This window comes from Mizuhopecten yessoensis, unplaced genomic scaffold (assembly GCF_002113885.1).
Source record: "Mizuhopecten yessoensis strain PY_sf001 unplaced genomic scaffold, ASM211388v2 scaffold6163, whole genome shotgun sequence".
Taxonomy (NCBI): Eukaryota; Metazoa; Mollusca; class Bivalvia; order Pectinida; family Pectinidae; genus Mizuhopecten; species Mizuhopecten yessoensis.
The window spans coordinates 935,958-954,201 of record NW_018406412.1 but is presented as its reverse complement, the minus strand read 5'-3'; the positions used below and the strand labels follow the sequence as shown (position 1 = coordinate 954,201).

Genomic DNA, 18,244 nt, shown 5'->3' with positions numbered 1-18,244 from the left:
GCAGCTAGTCCGTGCACTTCTAACTACATCTACTAGAGCATGCGCAAACATGTTTTTAAAAGAAAAACACAGTCTTCAAGCATTATTTATCTGACTTCTTTGGAATACAAGTACAGACATTTATTCTGAATCTATAGCATCTACGAAACAGCATCTCAATCATCGTTGTAAATGAGTATTTTAGTTCACCATGAAGTCTCCTGAACCGTCTGGTTCATTTTTCAAATTATTCCCAGGCCAGGGTACCCTCTTGTGTGCATGCTATCAAAAATATAAACTTTATTTATTTGACAACAATTATAAAACAAAACGTTTCAGCTTATATTAAAAATCACTCTTGTTGGCTCGGGTGTTAGCGCGGGGGAGGGGTGGTCTTAATGTGTGAGAAAAACCTGAAGGGGCATGCGACCCAATACTTTTTAACGTCTGATCGGAGAATCGAACCCCGGTCGCCTTGTTGAAAGGCGAGTGCGTCATCCACTGCACCACCGGACCAACCTATTACTATTATTAAACCTGATTATGATATCTTGTTTTGTGATTTCCGCTGCAGTGACCTCTTGTGTGCATACTATTAACACCTGGGTGTTTAGGGGAGTATTTTTGTTTTTTTAATTCAATTCCACTATGGTCTGATAAAACATATCTCATTTAGCAAACAAATAAAATGATACATTGATTTAATTGCTTGCGATGTAGCTCTTGAATTCAAAACGACAAGAAAGCGTTGTGTGTAAATTCAGACCGTGTCGTAGAACCCCTGGTGTATATGTTTTCAGCCATCTTGTTCTCTCAATGGAGGACCCGGATGTTGTGCTTTTACAACTGACCACAATTGACATTGATTTCAGTTTTATGAGGAGACAAAAACGCTTGTTATCTGATCGATTTTAAGAGTGTTAGCTTAATAAACAACTCTTAGCATAAACCAGTGTTTAATCACACTTGAGTAGACCAATCAATTATGAGTAAATGCGTTTGTGTTGCATTAGTGATCAAAATTAGCTTGATACATGCCCTTATAAACATTCAAATGCAACGTGGTTGTAATTGATTCCTTTAAGGATTGTTATTGCTTGAAAAGCAATTATATAACCGGAATTATGAAGTGGCATTATTTATCTGCCATAAATGTGCACACCATTTTGGCGACCAAACAAAGCCAAAGTTTTGCCATTCAGTGTGTACGTAAAAATGAGGTATGGCGCATAATGTCCGCTGGACACCTAATGCAGTTCGCAACATTGATTTCAGATTTCAGATTTTAATATTTTATTTATTCACTAAGATGTGCTACTGGAGGTGAGTACAGCACATGTCATCTGCATGACAAGATTGACAATCAGGAAATCAGTTAATACCTACATAAGGATTGAATGACATTATTTTCAATTTCATACCGGCATGAACATTGAAAAAATGTTGTTCAATTCTTATATTTACATTCTAAATATTTAGTTATTATTGACCTAAATATAGAAATTACCTTATTTTACTATATTAAAGTGTCTGTGTCGTCAGCGGAAACACGATTCCTTGAACAGCCTAACGTCACCAAAATGTTTTGAGAAGTTTTCTCGGAGCTTCTGTTTAAGGTGATTTTTAAAAACATATTATTCATACAAAGCTTGTTTTCAAAAACATTGGAGAAATCGGAGTCATCAAGAACGGATTGCAGTGACTTTAAACATATTTTATTGTCCAAATATTGGCACAAAAGGATCAGACACAAGTTATTTCAACTTATGAAGCCGTCTCCTATTAACATAACAAATTTACAGACAAATGATGGCACAAATAATTATAAATTCAATTTTTAAAACAAGTCAATTTTTCACGGGAATAAACATATATAAGCATAAAGTTCAAAATCTTCCGCTGGATTTAATGAATTTTTGCACATGATCAAATAAGTAATAATTTTCCTCCAAAGCCAACAACTCATTTCCAAATAATAGTAGTTTTAAACTTATTTGTGTATTTAAATTACTTAAAACTTGAAACATGTCAGTACGAACAGTTGCATAACGTTGGCACTCAAAAAAGAAGTGATATGCGTTTTCACAATGATGTAAACAATTTGGACAGTGTGAGTCAGTAACTAAGTTTGCAAGGAATAGGTCATCTTTAAGAGAACTGCATTTATGTCTTAACCTGGTATGTATAATATTTAGTTTTCTTTCGCCATACTTATAATAGCAAGGTTGACTAGTAGGAATATTTTGGGATAGAGCGAATTTAAAGGAGGGAAGAAGTAGAGACTTTATGCTTTCGTCTAAAGAGTTCCAGTTTGTTAAAGCGGAGGGTAGGAAAGATTTGTTAGTAGTAGAAAGCCGATAATTCGGAACCCTGTATCTGTCATTGTTTCGTAAAACATATCGATTGATGTCACCTACTCTGGGGGGTAATAGATTAGAAAGATAGTTTGGAGTCATATTGTTGTGCATTTTATATATAAGTTGTAATTTTCTTTTAGATCTTCTTTCGGAAAGTAATTCTAGTTCAAATTCTACATATAGAGATTCATTTTTCACATAAGACGGTAATCCGGTTATTATTCTTGCTGCTTCGCGCTGAGCTCGCTCCAACTTTTCTGAATCTAATTGCGAACACCCATCCCAAACCTCGCAAGCATATTCTAAAACAGGTAAAATAAAACATTTGTATATTCTTAATAGTGCGTCTCGTTTTAAAATATACTTAACTTTTCTTAAAACGTTAATTTTTTTCATTGCTGACTTATAAATATCATCGATGTGGTCAGACCACTTTGCATTTGAACTAAAAATAACTCCAAGATGTCTATGCACTCTACTGAAATTTAGAAAAGTACCATCAAATATTAAATCAAGATCTTCATCAATATTATCTGAATTAGATATAAAAACAACCTGGGTTTTGTTTGGATTAAAAGAGACGAGCCATGTTTTTGCCCAATTATTTAATTTTTCTAAATCCCTGTTCAAAACTAGTTCAATTTCTTGACACGAAGAAGAAGATTTTTTAAGGGAGGTATCGTCAGCAAATAGACGTGCTGTTGATTCTAATTCTTCAGCTATATCATTTATATAAATGAGAAAGAGGAGAGGCCCTAGAATTGAGCCTTGGGGAACTCCAGCACCTATCATACCAATATCGGAAGAAGAGTTGTTTATATATACTTTCTGCTGTCTATTACATAAATAATTTTCTATCCAAACCAAAAAATCACCAGAGATACCATAAGATTTTAATTTAACTATTAGGCCTTTGTGCCAGACTCGGTCAAAGGCTTTGGAAATATCACAAAATATCATACAGGTATGTTGTTCCCTTTCAAGGTCTAAACAAATATTATGATAGATTTCTAGTAGCTGATAAACTGTTGAATGACCAGGCATGAAACCGGCTTGGTACTGATAAAAAAAATCATGTTCAAAGAAATAATTATACAAATGCTTAAAGATAACCCTTTCAAATACTTTACCGATCGTAGACAGAAGAGAAATAGGTCGATAATTAGATACTGAATGTCTATCACCTTTTTTAAAAAGGGGCATGACCTTAGCTGATTTCCACATATTAGGAAATGTACAAGTAGATAGGGAGAGATTGAAAAGAAGTTCGAGTGGTTTACAGACTGTATCAGCTGTGTACTTAAGCATATGATGACTAATTCCATCTTCGCCTGATGCTTTCCCAAGCTTTAAGTTTTTCAAATTGTCACAAATTTCAACATGGTCAATAACTATAGAGTTAAAAGAACTATTTGTTTTGGAATGTAATAAAGGCACTTCAATATTTCTATCATCAATATTAGTAATACTACAAAAATATTCATTTAATATATCAGCTTTCCTTTTGTCATCTACAAATAGAAGACCAGAGTTTGGATCTATTAAAGAAGGAATAGAATCGGTGGACCCAGTCTTACCTATTAATTTTTTAATGAGTTTCCAATATTTCTTGGGGTCTCCCGTACAATGATCAATAAGGTCAGTAGCGTTATCATAGAATGAAGCCCTCGCATGCTTTTTCATATTATTTACTCTATTTCTCTGGTTTTTAAAGTTAGTGATGTCCCTAGGATCTTTTGAATTTATGGCTTTCCTTCTTAACCGATCACGTAATTTCATATTTGTCCTCAAATCAGAATTCATCCATGGCTTGTCTCCAGGCCTAATAGTAACATTTTTATTTGGAATACATCTATTAGCAAAATCAAGAAAAATATTGGTAAAATCCTCACTGGCTAAATGGACTGAATTATAATTGGCGAAGAACGTATTCCAATCATAATCCCTAATAAGGTTATTGAATAATTCAAAATTTGCTCTTTTATATAACCATACTTTCCTCTTATATACAGGTTTAAAATTAAAAGGAACAAGAACATCTGCAACACACCCTTCATGGTCAGTATATAATCTGTCAGTTTCTATAACTGAAGAATCTATACAAGTTAGAGAATCTGATAATAAGATTGGATCTAGTAAACTAGATCTAGTAGGACTTATCCTTGTAGGTTCATTTATGACATTGTTCAAGTTAAAAGTATCAATAATATCAGCAAAAACATGATTATGGGACATTGTTAATAAATCCACATTCAAATCTCCTAACAAAATAACGTTACTAGTAAGGTCAAAAGCGTTATTTAAAGAAATACGAAGAGTATCCCAAAAACGGTTGGCATCATGATAATTTGATAGATAGGCTGATCCTATAATAAGTTTCATTCGATTTGGAAGAAGGATTTGTAACCATATAACTTCTAAGTCAGGAACTTCATAATCAATTAACCTATCAACTTTAAAAGTACTATTCATATATACTAATACACCCCCTCCTGCAAAATTTCTGTCAAGTCTGAAGGGAGGATGAAAACCATCAATAATCAATTCACTGGTAGGGACTGTAGCATCAAGATTGCAGTGTCTGGTCAATTAAATGCTAATCTCAGCTGAGTTTACTTTCATTATGGGAACTGATTAAATTATTCCAGAAAACGGCCGTTCTAAGATTAACATTTATCATTTGAAACCGACCAAGTTCTTCAAAGACCTTAAATGTCAATGTGCCAGATCTGATGTTAAATTCTCTTACGAATGTCAGGTGCGTCTGATCTAGAGTTTTAAAAATTTTAAAACCCCACACTTCTAAGCCGTACAGTAATATTGACTCTACAACATAATCGAAAATTTATTTTGTATGTCCTTCGGGAGCATGGGATTACTAATGCTTTTGTACAATGCAAATATGATTTTTAAGCTTTATCAATAAGTTTATTGCGCGCTTTTGCCAAATTTCGATTATAATTATATATAATACCTAAGTAGGTGAAATTATCTACAATTTTAAGATTGACTTTCAGTTTTTATATCTCGCAGTTTTCTGAAAAATAATATCTAGCGCACTTTGTAATCCTTCTAGAGTTTCCGGAAAAAAACCTGTATCGTCAACATAAACCAAAACAAAAATTTCAATGTAAAGATGCTTCAACTCGTAAGGTATTTACTCTTTTAGTTTTTCGAGTAGAACACTTCCCAATCGATTCAAAATTATATAATGAAAATAAAAAAAGTGAGAGTTTTTTTCCACCTGCCCTACCCCAATAAGGCATGGGAAGAAATCTGACGTATTTCCATTATATTGTACACATAATTTGATATTATGATATTTCTAATAACCTGAAAACAGTTTTCCTGTAATAAGACGTGTTCTAAATACGTGCATTCGGTGACTCTTAAAAAATGTACATGGACGCTTAATGTCGTATCTTTCGGGAACCGTCGGTACTTTCCATTTTTCGTTCACGGAAAGTGCCGACAGAACCCGATTGACAACACAATATCCTTTTGAAATATATGACGGTCAAAAGAATTCTTCATGAAAATAACGTAAGGCATATAACCAAACATTTATTTTCTGATTATGGACATGATAACATCATACTAGGTCCAAGTTAGATGTCTAAATTTGCCGAAATATGATCGGTTTAGTCGAGTGGTTAACCCTCTGGCCTTCAGCGCAGGCGGCTGGGGTTCGATCCCCGAAGTCGTCGCACGCATGGATATTCAAAGAAAGTGATTTTCTCCTGCCCACACAACTCCAACAACCCAGATGGAGTATACATTGGTCTTGGGTGGATGTTGCGGTATCTGTGCTGTAGCATTCAAGTGAGGTGGCACTATAAATGATGCAATTGGAAGCACGGTCCCACTACAGAACCCATTACATCTCCAGCACACACACATGCATACACACATAGGGATATATTAGCCAGGTGGCATATGACTAGTAGTTAGCGCCTGATAAGGCAGGTCCTGCGAATTCCTCAAAAATTGTATTGATTAACGTATATGCTAATTGTATTAATTGTATATCTATGTACTGTAAAGCGCTTGAGAGTGGCTAATGTTAGCTAGATAGGGTGCTATATCAAATGTTGTATATTATTATTATTTATTAAATATAATTTGTATTAATTTTTTACTGTTTGTCACATTAAGTCCATAACAGGGACAAGTGCGCCATACCTCTTCGGGTGAATTCGGGTCATTTTAGGGCAGGAGTTAAACGGGAACAAATGCTTGACGGCTGGACAAAAAACGGACGAAAGGACCAACCAAAATTATCATTCACCGTTTTCTTTTTATAAATGTGGATACAATCACCGTATATCGTTTATCGTCAGTGGTTTGTGAACATAAACGGTCCAGTTTTCTCAAGTTGTTTTTAATCATGATGACAGCTTTCCATCGCGTCAGTGTAATCAGAACACCAGTGTCCAATAAGGACACTTTGAACATGAAAATAACGTTTCTTTGTGTCACTTCGACAAAAATGTTCAAGCCAAAACAAAAAGAAATATGTATTACCAAGGATAATAATTTGCGAGCCGCTTTGAGACGACCTATGAACTAGGTTGTGATGAAGCGGTATATAAGAACCTCGAATTATTATTTTGGAGGCAAGGTAGTCTAGTGTTAGGACGCCGGGCTCGTGACCGAAGGGTTGCGAGTTCGACTCTCGTCACGACACTGTGTTGTATCTTTGAGCAAGATACTTTACTCCGCTTGTTCCAGTCTTCTCAGCTGTAAATGAGTACGTAGTTGGGTAGTGCTAGAATTGTAGAATGCTAGCTGTGAGCGCCGACATGGCAGCACCGACTGGATGCTCACCAGGAAGCTGTGAAAGATATTGGCTGGTTGCAAAGGCCCTACATTGTATAACCACGGATAATAGTTAATGAACCGCTTTGAGACGACCTACGAACTAGTTTATGATAAAGCGGTATATAAGAACCTCGAATTATAATTATCTTTTTTTTTTGTGTTTCGGGTACCCTGACCGACCCTATATTTTACCTCCAACATCCGAAACCCCTGGGCATGAAAGAGGTTTTTTTTTTCACTCCAACTACCAGAATAAGCTCAGAAACCATGCAAATGCGTTTGGACAGGAAACCATTTCGAAAAAAACAATTTTCCCCTAAGCTATTTTGACGAATACGAATCTGTCAGCGAGATTTAGCATACCGTATATTTGCAAACAAAGTTTATGACGAAATAATTAATCTTATCTTTCTAACGGTAAATATATCGTAAGAGGTTTTAATTTCATTACGTCGCCTTTTCCAAATTTCAAATTCCGTGACGTCACGTCATTATTGACCCATTGTGACGTCAAGTCACGTGAAACGGGATGTAAGATAGAAATTTCTTACACTTAAAAAATAAGATCTATTGTCTGTAACTGAGCGAGATCGGGTTTTCTTGCATACTAGACCGAGATATCGGCATTTACGGCGGTGCTAAGAATTGCCATTCGGGCTTCATATGTAAATGAGAAATGTGCGGACAGTTTACAACTTTACTAGAAGAGCAGCTGTTTTACGGGTTTAAGGTAACAATCAAGAAATAGAACCCATCCCTGATGTGAGGTAAGGATAAGGTTATTCAAACCCTCGGGATAAAATATTGAGCAAAAGACCTTCGGCAAAGCCTTGGGTCTCTAGCTCAATATTGTATCCCGAGGGTTTGAATAACCGTATCCATATCTCACATCAGGGATGGATTCTATTAATCTCAGTCCAGGGCTAAGATTCTGTAACATAATCTCAATCGAGGCGTAAGCCGAGGTTTGGATATTACATAATCATAATCTTAGCCCGAGACCGAGATAGCCCAATCTTGCACAGTTACAAGTAATTGATTTTGTTACTCGCACCTTTCAGTTCGAAAACAATAGTAAATTTTGCTAAAGACTACAAGTATCCCGTCTGGAGCCTCAAATAAATATGGCCTCTATGTAATAGGGTGATTACTATCTTGTTTTATATAATTTGTATGTATACATGTCTATTTGTTTGTGCCCAAATTGTTTAGAGTGTGTAAAAGAGATATGTGTGTGTTATAGGTTACAGGGAGTGATTATTTGATTACTTACCTGTAGTTCTATTTTTATATATCACATGGCGTACATGTGATATCTGTCCATTTTTCTATTGGTCAAACTAGTATAATACCCTTTGGTCAGTTTGGCGGGAATCTCTTTGTAAGGAAGATCAGTACTCTCTTGCCTGCCAAACTGAAAACACCTATCTTTTGATCAAGACATTTTACGACCAAAGGGACTGTAAGACAGACAGGGAATTTGTAGGTAAGTTATGTTTTAAGTAGTATGAGTTCAATCTATTGTATCTAGCTATCTTGTACAGTATGGATTAGCTGTAAACTTTATTAGTTTGGCATTTAAATTAAATTATTCTCTATTCAAAATCTCCATTTTGAGTTGTAACTTTACATTGTGTAAAGTAGTATTTTGTATTGCTTCAGCTTAAATATAAATGAGTAATGGTTAAATTATTCCATTATCTTCTGTATGTTTTTATCTAGAGTATTATGAGTAAGAAAGGTTTTTATGCATTTTAGACGTTAACTTGTAAGCGAAAAGGACGAAAGCATGGAGTACCGGTGATGAGTTATGTATGAGGTTGAAACGGCTCTGTGCCATACACAGGTGATTACCTCTTTTATGATTAAATGTTATACTTATTTATGGGAAAACCCAGTTTATCTATGTGCATTATGATGTAGATCTTTACAAGTAATTTATAGGAAAGTAGATCTTTCGCTCTGAAATATCAGCTTAATGTTATATGTTATGTTAGCTATTTAATATAATTTAAATAGCATGATTGTAATAATAATTCTTACGAAGTTGATATCTTGGTAAAATGTAATTAAATGTGTCCATTTATAGTTTATATTCGTGTTAAATGTAACTAGTGATATCTACGGGTTACCTCCCTTCCTTATAACCTATATGTGTAATGTGTATACGCTCTGAGTAATTGTAGTCTTTTAATTTGTGTTTGTTACAGAGTGTAGGTATTTTAAACCTATGTTGAATAAAGAATTCACGACAAATAACGACTTGGTGGTCAATTTGAATACCCGGTTACATCTACACTTCCAAAGCTTCATTTGAATGCTCCCGCATAAATATGTAGTCCGTCCTCACAAAGAAGACAACGTGTTTCACAGTGTAGATAATATTTTATGTCAGCGAGATTTATAATATTTTATCTACAACATCAGATATCTAACAACATCAAACCAATATATATAACGACAAAGCTGAATATATATAATGCAGATTGTCAATTTCAATCCGTTAACTGGCGGATGAATACATTGCTGTATAAGGATTCCACGAAAAGTCACGTAGGCAGATCGGACGAGATAGGAAAATCTTGCATGGGCGGATTGGTCGAGTGGTTAACACTCCGGCCTTCCAAGCAGGCGGCCGGGGTTCGATCCCCTAAGTCGCCGTACGAATGGAATACTCAGAGAAAGTGTTTTTCTCCTGCCCACACAACTCCAACAACCCAAGTGGAGTACAAAATGGTCTGGGGTGGGTGTTGCGGTATCTGTGCTGTAGCGTTCAAGTGAGGTGACACTATAAATGATACCGTTGGAAGCACGGTCCCACTACAAACAGAACACAATACATCTCTAGCACCCCTACAGACATACACACATAGGGATATATTAGCCAGGTGGCATAGGACTAGTAGTTAGCGCCTGATAAGCTAATTGTATTGACTGTATAAAATTGTATATCTATGTACTGTAAAGCGCTTTAGAGTGGCTTATGTTAGCTAGATAGGGCGCTATATCAAATGTTGTATATTTATTTTATGGGGTATATTACATGGGATATCTCTGTCTTAGGTGCGAAAAAGCTCTATCTCACACACACGGGAATGCCCGTCTTCTTCCCATAGGGGCTTGTCCTCTTTGCATGACGGTTAATATTGTTTCTCAGATTTACAAATTAGGAAAATCATAATATTGGTGAAGCCGGATTTTGTGTCCGAAATCTGCGATTTTACTTTAATGTTAACACAATTATTCGTAAAATATGTGCACTCAAATTTGCCCAATTTTAAATCATATCACTTTTCGAAAATTAATACTAAACATTTTTGTGGCCATTTAAACAAATAAAATTTGAAGTAAAATGAGTAGATTATGATTATTTTGTATTAGTTTTTCAATTCAATTTCTCTAGTAAAAATTGTCTTGCATGCATACAAACTGAAAACTTTAAATATATTCTAAGCTAATTTCTTGAAAACAGTGTCTTGTGATAACGAAAATATATATCAATATTTCAAGAAAAAATATCTAAAAAGTAAAAGATATAGAGGATATTTAATGGTGTCTTCAGTAATAACAAATATATTTCATGAGTGGCTAATATTTTGATATTTTTCACGAGTGCGTAACACGAGCGTAAAATAGCAAAATATTTGCCACACGAGTGAAATATATTTGTTATTACTGAAGACACCATTTAATTTTCTATTTATTACATTTTTAGAGCATAAAACAGGAAAAATGTTATGCATTAAAAAAGGGCGGGAATCAGAAGAGTAATAATGAGCGCCATATTATAATGACGTCACGCTTGACAACAAGGCTGCGCGTCATTTTGAATGGGATAATCAACGCAATTCCGAAGTTTTCTGCTTTTTTCTGGTTTGATTGCTTATAAAAATATTGTTAATTGTATATTTATGTAAATACTTAAGTGTGTGTACCAAACATTTACCATAACAACCACTTATCATATCGCCGCTTAATTTGAATCTGAACAAAAAATCGTTGCCTTTGAATGCAGCGAATAGAAGATACCGTTATGATTGGTCAATACCAAAAAGTGAATTTTCACGCTGTGAAAATATCTCTTTTGATATTTGTCACAGTATGAAAGATATCAGATTTATCAAGTTGATAGAATCCGATATTTCACTGGCAAAAATGTAATAAAACAAAAAAAAATGTTCATAAATTGTATGTATTAAGGTTTAACTTATTCTTTCCGTTTGATGGTCGGGTTGCGCAGTGGATAGCGCACTTGCCTTTCATCAAGGTGGCCGGGGTTCGATTCCCCGATCAGCCGTAAAAAGATATCCGGTCACCTGCCCAACTCATGGGTTTTCTCCGGGTTTCTTCCCACATTAAGAACCTCGTGCGCTAACATCCGTGCCAATAACAGTGATTTATATAAGTTAAGATACAGTGTTTCGTACTTTTATTGCTATAAAAGAAATAATTTCAAAAAAGAAATCTGTTAGAGTAAGGATAACGAACAAGTCCTCTCCATCACATTTTGTCTTGTACAGTCCCTGCCATGTAGACCTCTTTTTTCACCAATGATTCAAAAAGCTGTTCCAAGTGATGCTTTGCCTCCCTGTCCTTATTTTACCCTGGGACATCAATGTTAGCAATGTATTCGTACTGTTCATAAAATATACAATTAACTCATTGTTAGTTTGAAATTTGCCTGTCTAAATTTTTGAAATCCATATGAGGTTGAACGCACCTCGTCTTACTGAGCGGACAGCTTAAGGATGCCCGTACGTACCACTGCCAAAAACTGCAAATATTCATTGAATTTATATTCGACAGGACTATAGATTTGAAAAAAATATTTCCGAAAAGAAAAACAATAGCTTGGGGAAATTTTTCATGAATTAAATATGAAATTTAACAGCAGCCTTTTAGGTGTACGACAATCAACAGGTATAGAACCTGAATCGAACCATAGACTTCAATGTCTTTGTAAATACAGTCGCGCTATCCAACAGATCTAGAGATATCAAAGCCGATTTTATGAAATAAGGTCAGACGTTGTAATCTGATGTTGCTTTCAGACGAGCCTTGACAAAGCCTTGCGATGCCTGCATAAACATTTGAAGGTCCGCCAGGATTTGTACCCGAACATTTTACATTTAAAAACAGGCAAACCGGTTGTTTCCACATAAACGAACAGGCCTCTGGTCAATTTAAATGACTTGGATCAATTGCGCTGTATAAAGTTATATCCAGAACAAAATTACTTGAAGGTTACTGTATGAACAAAAAATCACAGTGGAAACTCTAGTGTTTCGCCTGCATGGGGACAGGGATCATTTAGCTAGTGTGGGACACGGGAATAATATTTGTATTCGGTTTCTTACGTGTATATTCTAGCTCAATCACTGCCTCTACAAGTTGCCACTGACATCCATCAAAATATGACTGATGTTTAAGGAAGGTGGGGGAGTGGACTGACAGTTTTGAAGAATTTAGGAGTGTTTATAAGCAGTCCCGAGGTGCTAGGTTTAAGTGTCTTATTTGCGATAACTTGTGTTTCAGAGCGGCGTGCAGTATGGTACAATAACAACATGTCAGAGAATATATTCGTCCGGTAATACACGGTGCTAATACATCCGGTATGTTAAGAACTTCACACAGCGTTGATGCATACGGTATGATAAGAACTTCACACAGTATTGATGCATACTGTAAGATGAAAACTTCACACAGTATCGATACATACGGTATAATGAGAACTTAACACAGTGCTAATACATGTGGTATAATGAAACCTTCACACGGTGCTAATACATGTGGTATAATGAGAACTTAACACAGTGCTAATACATGTGGTATAATGAGAACTTAACACAGTGTTGATACATACGGTTTAACTGGAGCTTCACCGAGTGCTAATACATACGGTATAATGAAACCTTCACACAGTGCTAATACATGTGGTATAATAAAAACAATTAATACGGTTTAATGAGAACTTAACACATTGTTAATACGCGCGGTATAATGAGAACTTCACACAGTGCTAATATATCCGTTATAATAAGAAAGTAACTCGGTGCTTATATGCATGCGGTAAGATAAGAACTTTACACAGTGTTGATATATACGGTTTAACTGGAACTTCACACAGTGCTAATACAAACGGTATAATGAGAACTTAACACAGTGCTAATATATCCGGTATAATAATAAAGTAACTCAGTGCTTATATACAATATACATGTACAAGCGGTAAGAGAAGAATTTTACACAGTGTTGATACATGCGGTTTAACTGGAACATCACAGAGTGCTAATACATACGGTTTAACTGGAACTTCACACAGTTCTAATACATACGGTATAATGAGAACTTAACACAGTGCTAATACATACGGTATAATGAAAAAGTAACTCTGTACTTATATACATGGTATAATGAGAACTTAACACAGTGTTGATACATACGGTTTAACTGCAACTTCACAGAGTGCTAATACATACGGTAAAATGAGAACTTAACACAGTGTTGATACATACGGTTTAACTGGAACCTCACAGAGTGCTAATACATACGGTAAAATGAGAACTTAACACAGTGTTGATACATACGCTTTAACTGGAACTTCACCGAGTGCTAATACATACGGTAAAATGAGAACTTAACACAGTGTTGATACATACGGATTAACTGGAACTTCACAGAGTGCTAATACATACGGTAAAATGAGAACTTAACACAGTGCTAATACATACGCTATAATGAGAACTTAACACAGTGTTGATACATACGGATTAACTGGAACTTCACAGAGTGCTAATACATCCGGTAAAATGAGAACTTAACACAGAGCTAATACATACGGTATAATGAGAAAGTAACTCAGTGCTAATACATACAGTATAATGAGAACTTAACACAGTGTTGATACATACGGTATAATGAGAAAGTAACTCAGTGCTAATACATACAGTATAATGAGAACTTAACACAGTGCTAATACATACGGTATAATGAGAACTTAACACAGTGCTAATACATACGGTATAATGGGAAAGTAACTCAGTACTTATATACACGGTATAATGAGAACCTAACACAGTGTTGATACATACGGTTTAACTGGAACTTCACAGAGTGCTAATACATACGGTAAAATGAGAACTTAACACAGTGCTAATACATACGGTATAATGAGAAAGTAACACAGTGTTGATACATACGGTAAAATGAGAACTTAACACAGTGCTAATACATACGGTATAATGAGAAAGTAACTCAGTACTTATATACACGGTATAATGAGAACTTCACACAGTGCTTATACATACAGTATAATGAGAACTTAACACAGTGCTAATACATACGGTATAATGAGAAAGTAACGCAGTGCTTATACATACAGTATAATGAGAACTTAACGCAGTGTTGATACATACGGTTTAACTGGAACTTCACACAGTGCTAATACATACGGTATAATGAGAACTTCAAACAGTGCTAATATATCCGGTATAATGAGAACTTAACACAGTGCTAATACATACGGTATAATGAGAACTTAACACAGTGCTAATACATACGGTATAATGAGAACTTCAAACAGTGCTAATATATCCGGTATAATGAGAACTTAACACAGTGCTAATACATACGGTATAATGAGAACTTCAAACAGTTTTAAAACATACATAATGATAACTTAACACGGTGCTAATGCATGCAGAATAAGAACAGTTTCACAGTGCTCATACATACCGCTTTATCACAACCTAGTCCTAGGTCGTCTCAAAGCTGTTCACAAATTATTATCCGTGGTTATATGGCCTTTGCAACTAGCCAATATATTTCTCAACTCCCTGGGGAGCATACAGCCGGAGCTGCCATTTCGGCGCTCACAGCTAGCATTCGGCAATTCTAGCACTGCCCAACCACGTACTCATTTACAGCTGAGTAGGCTGGAACACGCGGAGTAAAGTATCTTGCTCAAAGATACAACACAATGCCGTGCCGTCACTCGAACCCGCAACCCTTCGGTCGTGAGCCCGGAGTCCTACCACTAGACTACCAATGCCTTCCGTTCGGTAGTTTCTACAAAGACACACGTTTTTACGTGTCCTTAGCTGTTACACTGATTTTAAAGTGGCCATTAAATCAAATGATAACCTTCAGGTATTTTTGTTTCCAAAAAAGTCCCCAAACTATTGGAATGCTTAGATTTTCATAAAATCAACTATACATAGTTGCATAACCATACAGAAAGTTTCAACCAATTTTGCTGGTTAATTGCGAAAGTGTGGAGCCTCCTTAAAATCGATTAGATACCTGTTAACGAAACTTTACGTAGTTGATAATGACATGACCTGAAGCCAACGTCCAGTGTGGTCAATGTGTGTCAATCGATAACACATTATAAGTGAGTCAGATAACATCTGTTTTTGGTTTTAACTTTTTACACAATAGATCGCAAACAAGCATTATAAGTATCTTAGTAGACAAATCTAAAGACATCTTTGTGTTCAAAATTGGATTCGAATAAAAAGAAACAGGTTCAATTAGAACACACACGCAAGTAGATACAGTAGGGGGATTTCTAACCTCACCGAATAATTATGAGTAGGTTTAAACGTAAAATAATTACTCATTTAAAGCGATGATTGAGATGTTGTATCAGAATAAACACCGGTACTAGCATTCCAAAGAAGTTAGCTGAACAAAAAGAGAGATTTACATTTTCTCTTCGACTGGAAAGACATTTTTTTTAAATAGAAGTCCACGGACAGCTGACGCGAAAACGTATGATTGTACAGTTAAGGGTTTCTTCATTACAGATTTAGAACGCCACGAAAACATTGTCTCTTATCTGTTTCTCGACATGAATTGTTCATAAGGAGTATCAAACTATAGTATGATGAAGAATTTTGTAATTCGGTTGAAAAAAACCTTCGCTTAGATTTAACCGACACAAACAAACGAAAACTCCTCCAGTTTGTTATAGGACTCTACTAAATTAAAGAATGATCGTTACACTTCCGGTTAGTGCACGTAACAGTTTGTACATATGTTTCATAGCTCCTAAGTCTTCCATTGTAGATTCATATGTGATTTGAATAAGGCATACGCACAATAATGCATAGGGTGTACAGTGATTTATTTAATTATAGGAACTAATGTATACCAAAAGGCATACAATACAGAAATCGATATTGCATTATTTGGTTTTAATCCAATGCTTTATCTTACACGTCACTCAAATTTTCCATTTATATACTGATACAATTGCATGTTTAATTTTGTTTTTGTTCCAATCGACCACAACTATCTAAAGTTTAGGTCGGTCTGACATGATACAACAGCTAGAAAAAGAAAACAAAATACAACATTTGATATAGCGCCCTATCTAGCAAGAATTAGCCATTCTAAAGCGCCTTACAGTACATAGATATACACTTTATACAATCTATACACTGAGGAATTCGCAGGAGCTTCCTTATCAGGCGTTAACTACTAGTCATATGCCACCTGGCTAATATCTCCATATGTGTGTATGTCTACGTGTGTGCTGGAGATGTATTGTGTTCTGTGGTGGGACCGTACTTCTAACGGCATCATTTAAAGTGTCGCCTCACTTGGATGCTATAGCACAGATACCGCAACATCCACTCCAGACTATTTTATACTCCATCTGGGTTTTTGGAGTTGTGTGGAAAAGAGAAAATCACTTTCTCTAAATATTCCATGCGTACGACGACTTAAGGGATCGAACCCCGGCCGCCTGCGTGGAAGGCCGGAGTGTTCACCACTCGATCAAACCGCCCATTGACATATCATTCCATGGCATTCTGTTTGGCTACAAAATAGATTGCCAGGTATTGATGTCAGCTAAATACATCCTTTATCATTTAACTCACAATGTATCATTGTAATTACTAAATGTTAAGTTCAATATATTAATTTTACGTATCTCAACACTCGAGTTCCTGGTCGTGAAACCGTTCTCATTCTCATGCATGAATTTTGTGTTCAAGCCGAATTTATTCGTTCCCGTTACAAATTGATAAAATAGTCTTATTTTTTCAATGTTTTGGAAAAAAACATTGAAGAGATTTAAAGCCGAAAACTGTATTCAATGTTTATATCTGACTTTTCGATCGTTTGACATGAATTAAACGAGTTACAAGGAAGTCAGTTTCAGACAGGACGATTTCATTAATACAGACCGAGATGTTTAATTGTGGTCTCTAAATAAAACTTATCATCGGGGACCATTTAATTTACTTTAGGGGGCATGTCGAACATTAATGGAATATGTCATAAAAAATTGACGGCTCATGGACAGCTATTTGATTGATATCTGGTAAAACAATAAACCTGACCAATCTTTAGGATGATACCTCTCTTTGACGATTAGAGAGACCAGACTTCAAACCCGGTCAATTTAACCGTTACGCGACCGACAGATTCTTTTGATGGACATCAAAGGATCAAACTAGTCATCTCGTCTCATCCAAATAGGTAACGCACAATGGGCCTTCGATTTTGTCGTGATATACTCCAGGGATGTAGAGAGAGAAGGTTAGCATTACTCTTAGTTATATGAATTACAAGAACGGTGCCTCTGTAATTGGCATAACATATAAACAGAAGTCATGCAGTGTTTCGTTTTCAAATTCATTTCACGATTCATGAAAAAATTGAATACAATTCCCCAAGAAGTATATCAATTGTCTCCCTAATTTAAGATGGCTATTGTTTTCTTGTAATCAACATGGTGAAATATACGCTAAATACGTTTAATAACTTCATATATTCTCATAAAAAACAGAAGAAATTGCGTTCACACAGTTATGAACGCAATGGGTTGGCGTCATCTTAATGCTTTCCCGTTTCGCATAATTATTGATATTTTTTTTAAATTTATAACTAGGTATCGAGTTTGCTTCCTCCATTATGAATATGTTACTATGACATTTGATTATGTTCAACGAGTACCTGGATCAGTAGTAAACCCACGTAGAAATCGATCCAGAGATAAATAAACATAGTTACCAGACGAAGAGTAAATCTAAATAGTTAACGGACCAGGATTAAACCCACATAGTTACCGGACT

At 35.5% G+C, this 18,244-nt stretch overlaps 1 non-coding gene across 1 annotated transcript; it reads left to right on the top strand.

Moving 5' to 3' along the window:
- Positions 1–9,746: 9,746 nt before the first annotated feature.
- On the top strand, positions 9,747–9,818 carry Trnag-ucc. Its single transcript has one exon. It is a non-coding gene; the product is annotated as a tRNA-Gly (tRNA).
- The last annotated feature ends 8,426 nt before the right edge of the window (positions 9,819–18,244 follow it).